We start from the raw sequence: 13,232 nt of genomic DNA on the forward strand, positions 1-13,232 counted from the left end.
CATAACTGATATACTTATTCGAAAGGTTCTCTCTCATCATCTAAACACTCAAAGTTGACTAAATTTCTAAAGCTGTGGTGACCCAAAACTCAACCCACTTTTGTTACTTTTGGATTCTGTAGAAATATATGTCCATGCTGGAGTTGTTTGGGTTTATTTCCCATTCCCTGAGAAGAAGCATATTCTTGTCTTCTGAGGTGGCTTTAGGACTGAAAAAAAACAAAAAAAACAACAAAAAAAACCCACCTTCTTTTATGCTGGGGAGGGTTCATGGTTTGTCTTTTGGTGGGGAGAATGTCCCTCCTGGCTAACTTTATTGATCCTCATAGTTTCTCAATTGTTCCATACATATCACACACACACACACACACACACACACACATATCTGGAGTAAAAACTGTTATCTTGAAACAACAGACTAAGATATGTAGCATCACTTATAACAATATGAGCATTGTAAAATAAAACTAGAATTTTCTCCTCCTCCCCTTCTTTTCTCAAGCAATTACATCCTGAAGCTATGAGGTGGAGCAGGACAAAGTATGTATCCCTGGCCAGCATGGTTGAGGGTGGGGAATACAGTGGACTAGGGCTGGGTTTTAGAGCACAAGTGAGGAGAAAGAGTCTATGCAATGGGGACGGGGGTTCCTGATATAGGATGTCAGAGCCAAAATGGGTGAGGAGGTGTCCACATGTAGGGTGGCTTGGTACGCAGTGTCCGATTCCAAGCAGGCTGAGAGAATCTTCATGGTAGCAGATAATGGCAGCACTGGAAGATTGATATATATAGGAAGAATGATCAGTTAATAAATATATTAAAGGTGATGACATCCATGTTTCTCACTGGAAGAGAAGATTATTTCAAATAAGAAAAAGAAAAAAAGTAAGGTGCACCTTGTGGTGCAGGATTGGAATTGGAGCTATTCATCTGGACTCATAGTTTTCAATATACAGAGGTAGATATAGAAATATATATGTGGAAATGCATGTGTATGCCTGTATGTGTATGTATTTGGTATGTTTGTGTGTTCATTCTGAATTCTATCAACTGAGAGAATCTAGGAATAGTGACACTCCAGATCTTGGCTTCTAAAAACCATTTCCCTCCAAAAGAAATCAGAGTGTCTTGGAGAAATGATTGATTCCAGATAGCAAGAAAAGTACTAGAAAAGTCTGGAATATTTTTGTATAAGAAAGTAAGGAATATCTCAAAGAATGATGAGGATATATTAAAAGGACACACAAATGTAGTTAAATGGGGTCCCACATTTTGCTAAATTTGGGACATTGAAGATTACAATAATCATGATAGTAATATATAAAAATAGATAAATAGATAAATCCATTTTTATATAAATATGGGAGTGATATAAATATTTGATGAGGAAAAGGATACTGTGGGTTTTTTTTTTCACAAGATACTTGCTAATTACAAAAGGAAAGAGTAAATTTACAGTGGAGAAGCCTGTCCTGCACTATTTTAATTAAGTAATAATTGTGGACATCACTAGCAATGGGACAAACCAAACTATTCACCACCCAATAGGATGCAATCAGAAGAATGGGACACCCCATCTATAATGCATTTCCTGAATCTAATCATAAGGAAACATCAGGAAAATGCAAATTGAGAAATGTTCCACACAAAACTGGCCTATAATCTTCAAAAGTGCCGAAGTCATGAAAGTCAAGGAAAGACTGAAGAAATGTCCAGACAGCAGAAAACGAGAGATAGGACACTTAAGTGCAATGCTTCATTCTGATTCAGATCTTTTTTTTTTTTTTTTTTTTAACTAAGGACATTATTGTAACAATTGATGAAACTTGAAGTCTAAGGATTAGATGATAGCAATGTGGCAAAGTTAATTAAATTTGCTAAGTTGTATCTTATGGTCATATATGAAAATGTCCTTGTCTGTAGGGAAAACACAGTAAAGTACTTGAGGGTGGTAGAAAATCATGTCAGCAACTTACCCTCAAAATTGTCAGGAGAAAACATTCTTTGAGCTGTCCTGGCAACTGTCCTGTAAGCTTAGAGTTGTTTTAAAATTACAAACTAAAACTAGACAAGACGAGGAGAAGACAATGCTGAATTAAGCACACGTGTCACATTACAAATGCTTTTCCTGGATGAAATGCCCTTGCTACAGATGCTACTGATGCAATTTCTTCATAAAGGTTAATAGCAACACACCCATTTTCCACACCATGTTCAAAGGTGAAATTGATTATTCAACCTATTACATCTAGATTGGAGACTTGGAATTATTATAAGCAATTAGGTGGACTTATAAAAGAATTGGGATTATAAAACAATTGTAAGTGTAAAACAATTAGATGGACTTAATCTGGAAGTTGCGTTCTGTTTTGAATCTAAGTACTGTCATGAAAAATAAAACAATTTACTGCACTGTGTCCTTGGAAACATTTTGGTTATTTCACACGTAAAATGCTCACTCTTAAAGGTAATTATTATTAACACAGTCTTGCATTTGCCCAGTTTGACCTGGAGACTGAAATGAGTTGTGACTAATGCCCCAGCTGGTATTCCCAAATTACGGCAAAGATTGGATCTCATCCATTGCTGTGAATGACTTCTTGCCAGACACCTGAGATTTGAATATCCAAAATCACACTCCAAGGCATTCCTGAAATCAGATTGCAAACCCAAAAACAAACAAAACCCCTATCATGTAACCATTATCCTGGTAAGCCTGATGAAATGAAATCTTTTACTTCAGGATGTTCCCTTGAATTCTGTTGCTTTGACATGAAAAGATCAAACTGAATAAACTACTCAGTATCTCTTTATGTATGGAGACTTTAAACAGCACAGATTACCATTTACCCATCTAAAGAGCCATCTGAGGATGGTACAGCCATCACCACCATACTTGGCCAGTTGCAACCATTGTAGAAAACCAATGGAATGTTAATCCTGCTAGGATTTGTGATGAGATGTCTCTTTTAACTTTTGGTGAAATTATTCAAAGCTGCCAGAAGTTCTTGACTTTTCAACACTTCCAGTGAAAACCAGAGAAGCTGTGTTCTTGTTATCATTTGGGACCCTCCCCCATTTTTAAGACTTTTCTCAGATGTAGGAATTTCATGACAATGGCTAAAAGAACCCTGGTTGTTTCATCCAGTAGAAGTGATATCTGAAATAATATAATAAGATATGTCAACTATACTTCAATTAAAACAAAATACTTGTGATTACTAAAATATCAGAACTATAGACATGTAGGCCACTGGGCCTCATTTGTATAGACTGGGTTAAATATTGGACTCCATGATGGTGTTTCTGAGGATCACTTTCTGATCCCTATTAATGTTTTATCCTGAACTCAAATCTACAATCAACCGGTAGCAAATTTTCTCCAGGAACTGGATAAGAGCAGATTTTTCAGCTCCTCTTTTGTCTAGATTGGATTGTTAGTAGAAATAGAAGAAGGATATTTTTTATCCATTTTACCTGAAGATGAATGTATTAAGCATTAACCAACTAGATGCTTGTAAAATACTTTCAAGGAACAAATGCAATAAAAAAATGATAAATATAATTATTATAAAATTGTAACAGGCTCATTTAGAGGAGTCATTTGAAAGGTCTTCATTAAACATGATTGGGTATTATGTTTATTAATTCATTAAACTCTACTTCAAATGCCAGATAAATAAAATGCATTATTAATATGTCATAAACTAAATGGAATAATGCCACACAGACCTATTACTTTCAAAGTGCCTTGCAAGTATTAACCAATTCATGCTTATTATTCTTTCAAGGATAGCTTATATGATTGAACAGGAAGTATTATAATAATTTTATTTGCCATAATACAAAATCCTTACTGCAAAATCTGAACTCTTTAAATTTTGAGTTTATAGTATTTTTTCTCTAAGTATCATATGCTTATTGTAAAATATAGATCCATATAAACATAAAAATTAAAATCATTGCTAATGATTAATCTACACAGAGGAAATCTGTTAACATTTTGGAATTTTTCATATTTCTTCTCAGGCTTATATTTTTTAATCTCTCTCTCTCTCTCTCTCTCTCTTCCTCCCTCCCTCTCTCTCTCTCTTTCTGTGTGTGTGTGTGTGTGTGTATGTCATAAAGTTGAAGTTTCATGTTATATAATATCTTATATATGTCATATTCACTTAAAAATATCAAATGGAGCACATAATTTCACATGGTTTACAATCTTTTTTTTTTAATGAACAAACCAACAACAAAATAAAACAGGGTTCCCTGGACAATTGGTTAATTCTAAGTCTAGTGTATAAGTCTAGTGTATAAGTTTACACCAGGCATATGAGATGAGCCTACAACATTTTTTAAGTGTATTTTTTTGAGTGGAGAGGGGCAGAGAAAGAGAGAATCCTAAGTAGGCCCCGTGCTGCCCATGCAGAGGCCAACATGGGGCTTGATCCCACGAATTGTGAGATCATGTCCTGAGCAGAGATTAAGAGTTGGTCACTCAATCGGCTGAGCCAGCCAGCTGCCCCAAGCCTACAACATTTTAATCAGAGATAGTAAGGAAAGTAGGAACCCACAAAGGCCCATCAAGAGTACTCCTGAGCCAGCATAGAGCCAAAGCTTCAACAGAATCAGAAGCCATCTGGCCAAATACCAGACAATTCAAGCATTAATAAGGTTAATAACTAATCCATTAGAATACATGTAACATGTTAAAACTCATAAATATGCAACAATACAAAATAAAAAAATATTGTTTACCACTGAAGAATGCTTATGAATCAACTCCTTATTTTAAAAAATTAGTGAACAGAGAGAAAAACAAGCAAGCTTTTATCTTGTTTTTTGTTTCGTTGTTGTTGTTTTTTGTTTTGGTTTGGTTTTTGTTTTTTGTGGATTTTTTTGTTTTTTGTTTCTTCTTTTGTTTTTTTTGGGGGGGTTGTTTGTTTGTTTTGGTATTTGCTTGTTTATCTTCTCTATCAAGGGGTCACCAAACAGTAGATTAAGGAAGATTTTTGTTTGTTTGTTTTTAAGTACTCCAGCTGGCAAGTGGGAAAGAACTGATAGAATTGGAACATTACTGTTTTGTGACTCCAAATGAATCAATAAGCTGAGGCATTGATTATTAACAGCAACTAACATCAATAAATGAAAGATAACCAAACATCACACGGTTCAAGGTGAAAGAATATACACCACCTGTGAGTTAGCCCTGATTCACAAAATATGAACCTTTAATGTGATCAAACCTCCACATCCAACCATTAACTTACAGAAAATACTGAAAATGGAGGGATGTGTTAAGTGACACTCTGGATGAAACTAATAAAAGTAAGACTGGGGAAATCTACAGGGGAAAAAATCCCAAATACCTGGTTTATCCAATAAATATATTGAAAGGAAAGGAAAAAAAGAGAGAGAAAAGGAAATCTATGGGGTAAATAAGATGCTTAAAAGAAATATCAGCCAATTGCAATGTGCAGACTTTAAGACTAATTCAAAGCAAAAACCTGTATAAACTGTTTTTAACATTTGTGAAACAATTAGAAAGTGAACACTGAATATTTGATTAAGAGGGTATTGTTAATCTTAGGTGGGATAATAGTATATATACATATATACAATACCTACATGTACACGTATATGTCTGTGCTTGAGTATGCGTATGTGTGTGTGTGTATCATATATATCTATATATATCTATATATCTACATATCTATATCTATATCTATATCTATATCTATCTATATATATATGTTGTGTATGGATGAAATGACGCAAGGTTGATGTAAACCAGTTGGAGGTTAAAAGATGAGACCAGACTGGCCACAAGTCATTCATTATTTAAATGAATTATAGGGTCTATTATACGCTTTTGTCTGCTTTTAAACATTTTTGAAATTTTTATAATGAAACATTTTATTTTTTTTAATTTTTTTTAATATTTATTTATTTTTGAGACAGAGAGAAACAGAGCATGAACGGGGGAGGGGCAGAGAGAGAGGGAGACACAGAATCGGAAGCAGGCTCCAGGCTCTGAGCCATCAGCCCAGAGCCCGAGGCGGGGCTCGAACTCATGGACCTCGAGATCGTGACCTGAGCTGAAGTCGGATGCTTAACCGACTGAGCCACCCAGGCGCCCCATATAATGAAACATTTTAAAATATGTATAGATTTTGACTGTTCTTCCTTATAACAAATTAATCATTGAAAATATGATTGTGAAATATCCTGTGCCATGAATCATAATCTGTTATAATAATAACCTATTAATAATATATCTATCATAATAATAATTTATTAATGCTGTTTAAGTGGATAACAATCTAAGACCTATAAACTGTGTCACCTTGGAAAAGGCTTGAATCTGTTAGAATTTCTGTGTTCTAAGTTATTACACTTTTCACCAAAAGCTATCAGTTTTCCAAACAATGATTATTAAGTTGTTTATCCTTTTTCCTTTATGATGAAATTACTCTGTTGCTATGTTCAAGGATACTGTGTAAGTTCCTGTTCTCCAATGTCCCTGGACTAATCCTGGGTTCTATGTATTAGTCAGTGAACTCCCTAATTTAGCTCCTCTGTTCCCCTTTGAATTCCTTTTGTTCTCTCTACCTCCCCGCCCCTTACTGTAGAATTTCTCATGTTTAATCTAACCATTTGTACATAAAAACTCTTTAAAAGATGGTTGGAAACTTTTAATGTAGGGTGAGCTGGGTTTCACCAGCAGCAAAAGGTCTTTTCTCTTTAGCTGATCAGTTTCTACCATAACTCTTCCAGTCTTTTGCCTTATGTGCTTGGCTGCCAGCTTTGTAGAAGGTAACAGAAGAACTTCCCTTGAGGCTGGGTGTATGGGTATCTAATTCTTTTACAAGATTCATGCCACCATATTTTCAGCTTTACCTCACCTTCAAAGGGTACCTGAATCCCTTCAATTCTTGAGTTCCGCAAATAGGAACTTCCCAGAGTTCACATAAAGGAATGGTTTGTTTCTTGTTGGCTTCCCTTTCTATGTGCATAGCTATTAGGTTTCTAAGTGTTCACCCCTACATCAATTATAACTAGAAACTTCATACCACTGTTCATATCTCTGCTTATTTTCTCTTAATCTTGAGGGCTCGTGCCCTTTCTATTCTTTTTTACAAATTGTCGTTTAAGTTAGGTTTTAAGCTGTTAGATAAAATTTTTTGAAGAAAGTAAAAGCACAACTCTCAACATGTTAAATATTTTGTTTTAGTTATTGATGAGGAAAATAGGTCTTACAAGTTCAATGAAAAAATTTTTTAAGGATGCATTTATTTTATTTCTTTTAAATGTTTATTTATTTATTTTGAGAGGGAGACTGTGAACAGGGAAGGGGCCAAGAGAGAGGGAGACAGAGAGAATCCCAAGCAGGCTCCAGGCTGCCAATGCAGAGCCTGATGCAGGCTCTAACCCATGGACCGTGACCTGAGCTGAAACCGAGATTTGGACACTTAACTGACTGAACCATCCAGGAGCCCCAGATGCATTTATAATTAGGAATATTGAAATAAATGTGAGAATAGAGGCAAAACTGGTTTCTTTAAAAATCAGGAAGAGAAATCAATTGAACCTGTACCAGACAGGACAGAATGTACATGTCTACAGACAAGAAGTATTCTGCATTGCTATTAGTTATCTGCAATTTACAGAGTTGTAACATAACTCCCATTGAACCAGAATCAGATATAACAGGAGAATGTGCTAAAAAACAGTTTTTCACTGAAACTCAGACTTTTTTCCCTTCTGAGTCAAAACATTGATGAAGGCAAGGGTCCAACCATCCAAGTTTAAATAGGTTTATTCCCACTTCACCATTTTTTCCCCCAGTTCAACTCCATTAGATTAAGTTTTTCTCTCAATCCAAGATCTTACTTTAATGTTTTGGGAGAGCCTGTAGATGTTATAACAGATGTTTCCTGGCTTCCATTTTTCTACTGTGTGTTTTCATATTTCCCTTTTTTCTTCCTAGTATTTTAATGAGTCAGAGGTCCCATAACAAAACTATTAAGTTAGAAGTATCTGATATCAGGCACTCTGAGCAATACCTATGCAGTTTTGTCAATGTTTAAACAATAACTGAAAAGCTTCTCACTTCTAATTGAACGTATTAATCCACCCAAGATCTTTCACCATGAAAGAAAAGTTCCTCTTCCTGCACCTTCTACAAGGTGGGGTCATTTTATCTGAGCACCAGATTGAAATACTAGATGAAGAACATCAATGAATTTTTTGTTTTTGGAATGGTAGGTGAAGGTCACTGCCCTGGCCCAGTCAGAATCACTGTTTGCCTTAGAAGACCTCCACCTGTGTGGTCCTTTCACTCCATGCCTATTTCTACAGTCCCGCCTTCCATCAGTGCTGGACTTCCTTTCAAATGTTACTCATCTGTAGTTGCTCTGAAGTTATTCTTCAATGTGTAAACCTGTTCTGCCTCAACCATCATCAGCTGAACAAATATTATTTCTATTGCTTATGCTACTTCTATTTGTGATTGCCAGTACACAAATTCAGGACAAAGCAAGATTTTCAGAATATGTGAATATAGACTCCTCTTGAATGCTAATGATTTTTATACTCTTCTCCTTGAGTCATCTCCTAAGGTTGTGAGAGTAGATTTGCAGCCCTTCAAGATTGTAGGTGGAAAAAAAAAATCAAATAAGAGTGTTTTGTTGAGCCTTGCCTCAAAGTCACTTGAATTTCTTCAAACCCCTTTCTTTTATAAGAATTTTCCTGTCTCATGGAGCAGCTCCCCCTCTCCTCCAGCTATCACACCTGGAGATAAAAGCTGTCATCTTGCAACCTAATGTAGCTTAAACATATTTCAGTGGAGGCTCTAGAATTTCTGTAAAGTCAGGATTTGAGTTCAGCAATTCAGTTGGAGCCAGACAGAGAGAATATTAAAATTGTGTTCCTATGACGCGTTTACATAAAACTGATAAAATAGCAATGGTCCACAACAAAGAATGAGAGGGAGTCAACCAGTAGATATTACTGGGGGTTAGGATGTGTGCTCCTTTCCTTTTCCCAACCCAGCTACCTCTAGGCCCTACTACTGACCTCACTATATCCTTTAGGAAAAGCTCAAAGAAAATGAACAGGACCATAGTTTAATAGAGGCCAGTACCCAAGGAGTCCTCAGTGAGTCTATGGGAGTAATGAGCAGATATAGAAATAGGTCTTATCTTGGAATATGCAAGAGCAGGGCCATCATATGTGTTTACCCATTTCTCATTTCTAGGAACACAAAAGAATGGGAGAAGAGGAAACTCTCAACTTTCACTATGTCCCAGCTTCTGAGAATGCAGAACTCAGATAAAGCTTGGTATCATTCATTTACTCCTCACATGTAGTTGTTTTGTTTAGAACATATTTATGTCCTTTCCAGAAGTACATCTTAACATATCCCCCAATTTTTCAAGCATAAGACAAATGTGATTTAACTTCCTATTTTAGTGGATCATATTGTCAAAGATAATCAAAGCTGGGCACTGGTTAAAAACAATAAAGACAGATTTTGTTTAGTAGAAACTAGAGCAATATGGAAGAGAGTCCAGTGTAAACTGAATTCAACTTTGCCAGAATAAAACTCTGGAGATTTGTTAAATGCTGGGACATGTTGACCGAAAGCCACTGAAAGGACAATAAGCAGGATGGTTTGGTCCATGTGCCTAGGTCATCTCAGTATGTAATTGGCCCTTATCTGGAGGAAAATAAACTTCTTCTATTTTCAGTGAGATAGGAAATAGTGAGGTAGGTTGGAGCAAGTTGCCCATCAAAGTTAGGCTGTTAACCCTCACACAGACACCAGGGAGGAGAGCTATCTCCTTGAAAGTTTGTATTCCAAAGAGATGACTCTCAGGTCCTTGAAAGATAGTTTGAGGTAGTAGAAGATTTATGTCTCAAAGCCCACAGAAAGGATTTATAGTTGCAAACTTTCTCAAGTATCTGCTCTAAGGACTTCAGGGGCCTTTCAGTCTATCACTAGGTTTTGACTGGAACAGACAGGAAGTCCTCCTGGCAGCATTGAGCTTTGTTAGATAGGCATTTTAAGGGGATTAGGATCATCCAAGGAACATGGCCATAAGCTGCTAGGAGCCATAGTAAAGTTTGGTCAAGTCTCTTAGTGAAGGGGGTTAGATGGACTTGTTATGTGCCGAGAATGTTTGTAGTTCTTAGGGGAAACATTTTTTAGGCTAACTCGCAGGTGACTTCATTGCAGTATTGGCAGACATTTACAGTGAAAGAACATCTTTGTAGCAGATTGTACCCCTGTAACCTTTTCAAAGACTGAGCTAATTCCAAAAATCCCCAGGAAATTTACCCTGTTCAGAATCAAGACAGATAGGCATGGGGCCAGGTGGTACCCTGAGATTACTTGGAGTTCAACAAAAACACAAAAAAACTAGCATGACCTAGTTCCTCGAATCTCAAACTTCTCCAACTTCATGATGTGTGTGTGTGCGTGCGCGCGCGTGCGCGTGTGTGTGTGTGTGTGTGTGTGTGTGTGTGTCTTTCTTCAGGCTGTACAGTATATTTCCCACCCTTAGTATTTGATAATTCTAACAACTTAAGAGACTTAGGAGTTTGCCTAGGCTGCTATTCATTAGCCAGAATACTGGCCCTGGGCTATAAATGTAGCTGCCCACTTCTCCCAAAAAGCTATTAATTCTTTAAAAATATTCTGGTAATGTGCTATCTCAGTTTATAGTGTCTCATTAAAAATAACAATAACAACAACAAAAACACCTAAGGTTGTTTGATTGAGCTCTCCTATATCAACATTTGGGATTTATCTATATCACTGGATAATAAGAAGAAAAATCACAAGAATGATGCCCAAATTTTGGTAAGAAAGTGATTCATAGATGGGCAAATCACCAGTGATTCTGACTTTGAGTATCATAGACACTGTTATGTCAGATTATAAAGTTAACACAGATTGTTGGGCCTTATATCCACATTAGTTTATGCAAAAGTGGTTGATTGGTCAAGTTATTTTCAGAGCCATAGAATTTTGAGGTAATTTTTTTCTCTTAGAAATCCAGAAGAAGTTCTCCATGATCATGTAATCATTTATTTGATATTGTTATAGAAAGAAGGGGAAAAAAGATCCAGTAATCAATTAGATTTTGTAAGAGCAGACACTGAGATCCCACCTCCCAAGATCTGACAATCAGTCTGTCCAGACAGAAGTTGGATTTCCACATTTCATCAAGTGATTCTCATATAGATATTTCAAGCCCTTACATTGGGAAAGACCTCTTTCAGACACTTACTGTATTTAACTAGAAAAGCTTTTTCTCAAATTTGTATACAAACACCTATAATTGATGTAAGAGTAAAATTAGGCTGGTAGTTGAGAAAGGCAGAAGGTAATAGGACAGAGAGATAAAGAGGAGAAAGAGTAAGGAAATAAATAAGACCCAACTATTTTGTTTGGTGCTCTTACTTCATTTTCCTATTTAGATTGTCTAGAAGAAGGCAGCATACACAACCGGTAAAGTGAGGTGATGGAAGTTTAGAAACTTTAGAGATTAATGTGGGCTATGCAAGTGTGGAAAGAAGACAAGCTTTAGAAACAAAGGGATGTCTGTGTCAAAAGGACATTAGAGTTCTCCTGATTAAATAGAGAATATTCATGGGGAGATAAACATGTGATAAGGGAGATAAACTATCTCATGATAATTTCATAAATATTTTATATAAGGGCATTTTTTGGTTTTTAAAATATAAATTCCACTGTAGTTAACATACAGTGTTACATTAGTTTCAGGTGTATAATATAGTGATTCAACAATTTATAAGGACTTTTTTTAATGGCAGGGGGGCTTTGGTACTTTTTTAAATATTTTCAAAAAAATTCTTGACTCTTCTCCCTTCAAGAAACGGAGCTTAATTCCTCTTCCCTTGACTGTGGACTTGATTTAGTGGCTAACTTCTAACAAATAGAGTATTTGTGAAGGAATGGGACTTCCCAAATTAGGTCATAAAAGACATCACAGCTTCCTTCCTCTGCATGCCCTCTCTTGGATTATTCACTCTGCGGAAAGCTAACTGTGATATCATGAGAACGCTAAATCAGCCCTATGGAGAAGCCCATGTGACAAGGAACTGAGGCCTCCTTGTCAATAGCCAACAAGGAATGGAGACCTTCAGCCAACACTCCCAACACTCATCTTGGAAGAAGTACCTCTAGCATAGTAGTTTTCAACTAGGGGTGATTTTGCTGCCTAAGGAACCTGACAATGTCTGGGGTATTTTGGTCGTTACAACTAGGAAGGGAGGTAGGATTGGCATCTAGAAGGTAGAGGCCATGGATACTGCTAAAATCCTATAATTCAGAACAAATACTCATGCAACAAAGGATTATTCATCCCAAACTATCAATAATTCTAAGGGTGAGAAATCTTGACCCAATCTAACAGCATAGTTGACATCTAGATTGTGATGTCATGAGAGACACTGAGTCAGAACCACCCAGCTAAACTGCTCTTAGATTACAGACACTCAGAAAGTGTGTAAGGTAATAAATATGTGTTATTTTAAACTGTTTGGTTTGGGGATAGTTATGCAATAAGAGATAATTAAATCAGCACCCAAAATATTTCTCTGAGCAGGAATAGGTATTTTAAGAAACTGAATCAGACTGGGAATGATAAGGGTATTTGTAGGGACTAAAAGGCACAGGAATAACTTAGTAAATATTTCTTCAAAATAGCATATTTAGCAGTAATGTAGAGTTTATTGTTGTGGTTCATGAGGCTTACCAAGAGCTCAGCTAGTGATAATTATAACAAGTGGTGTGACAGAACTGAAACGTATGTGTTTAATAGATCTTGGCAGAAAGTTACTGGTAACTGTTAAGATTTCTAGGAACAAATTAAGGGGCTGAAGGAGAATGCGAGGTATTATGGAATCAGTAGGTAGAGAAAGCAAAGTCCTGTATTCACAAATTGAGTAGTGAAGTGAGATGTTGCTGAATGGACAAGCTAGCTGCATAGAAGAACGATACTTTAGAGATGATGCTGGCATTTTTATGAACTTCATAGTGGGCTTAATCAAGACTGAAGATGCTATCAAAGAAGAAGTACAGGCCAATGCATACAAATTCCATGGATAGCTTGTGAAAATGCAGATTCTAACGCAGAAGGTCTAGCAAGGCCCTGAAGGTTCTGGGTAACAGAGTGCTAACTGAAGATGGAAAAGCTTGATTTCTGTA

General features: G+C 36.3%; 1 protein-coding gene across 4 annotated transcripts in view; it reads left to right on the plus strand.

Annotated features, from left to right (window-relative positions):
• Nucleotides 1-13,232, plus strand: part of NRG3 (neuregulin 3) — a 1,045,385-nt gene that overhangs the window by 718,258 nt on the left and 313,895 nt on the right. The gene's annotated exons all lie outside the window — the stretch shown is intronic.

This window comes from Panthera tigris, chromosome D2 (assembly GCF_018350195.1).
Source record: "Panthera tigris isolate Pti1 chromosome D2, P.tigris_Pti1_mat1.1, whole genome shotgun sequence".
Taxonomy (NCBI): Eukaryota; Metazoa; Chordata; class Mammalia; order Carnivora; family Felidae; genus Panthera; species Panthera tigris.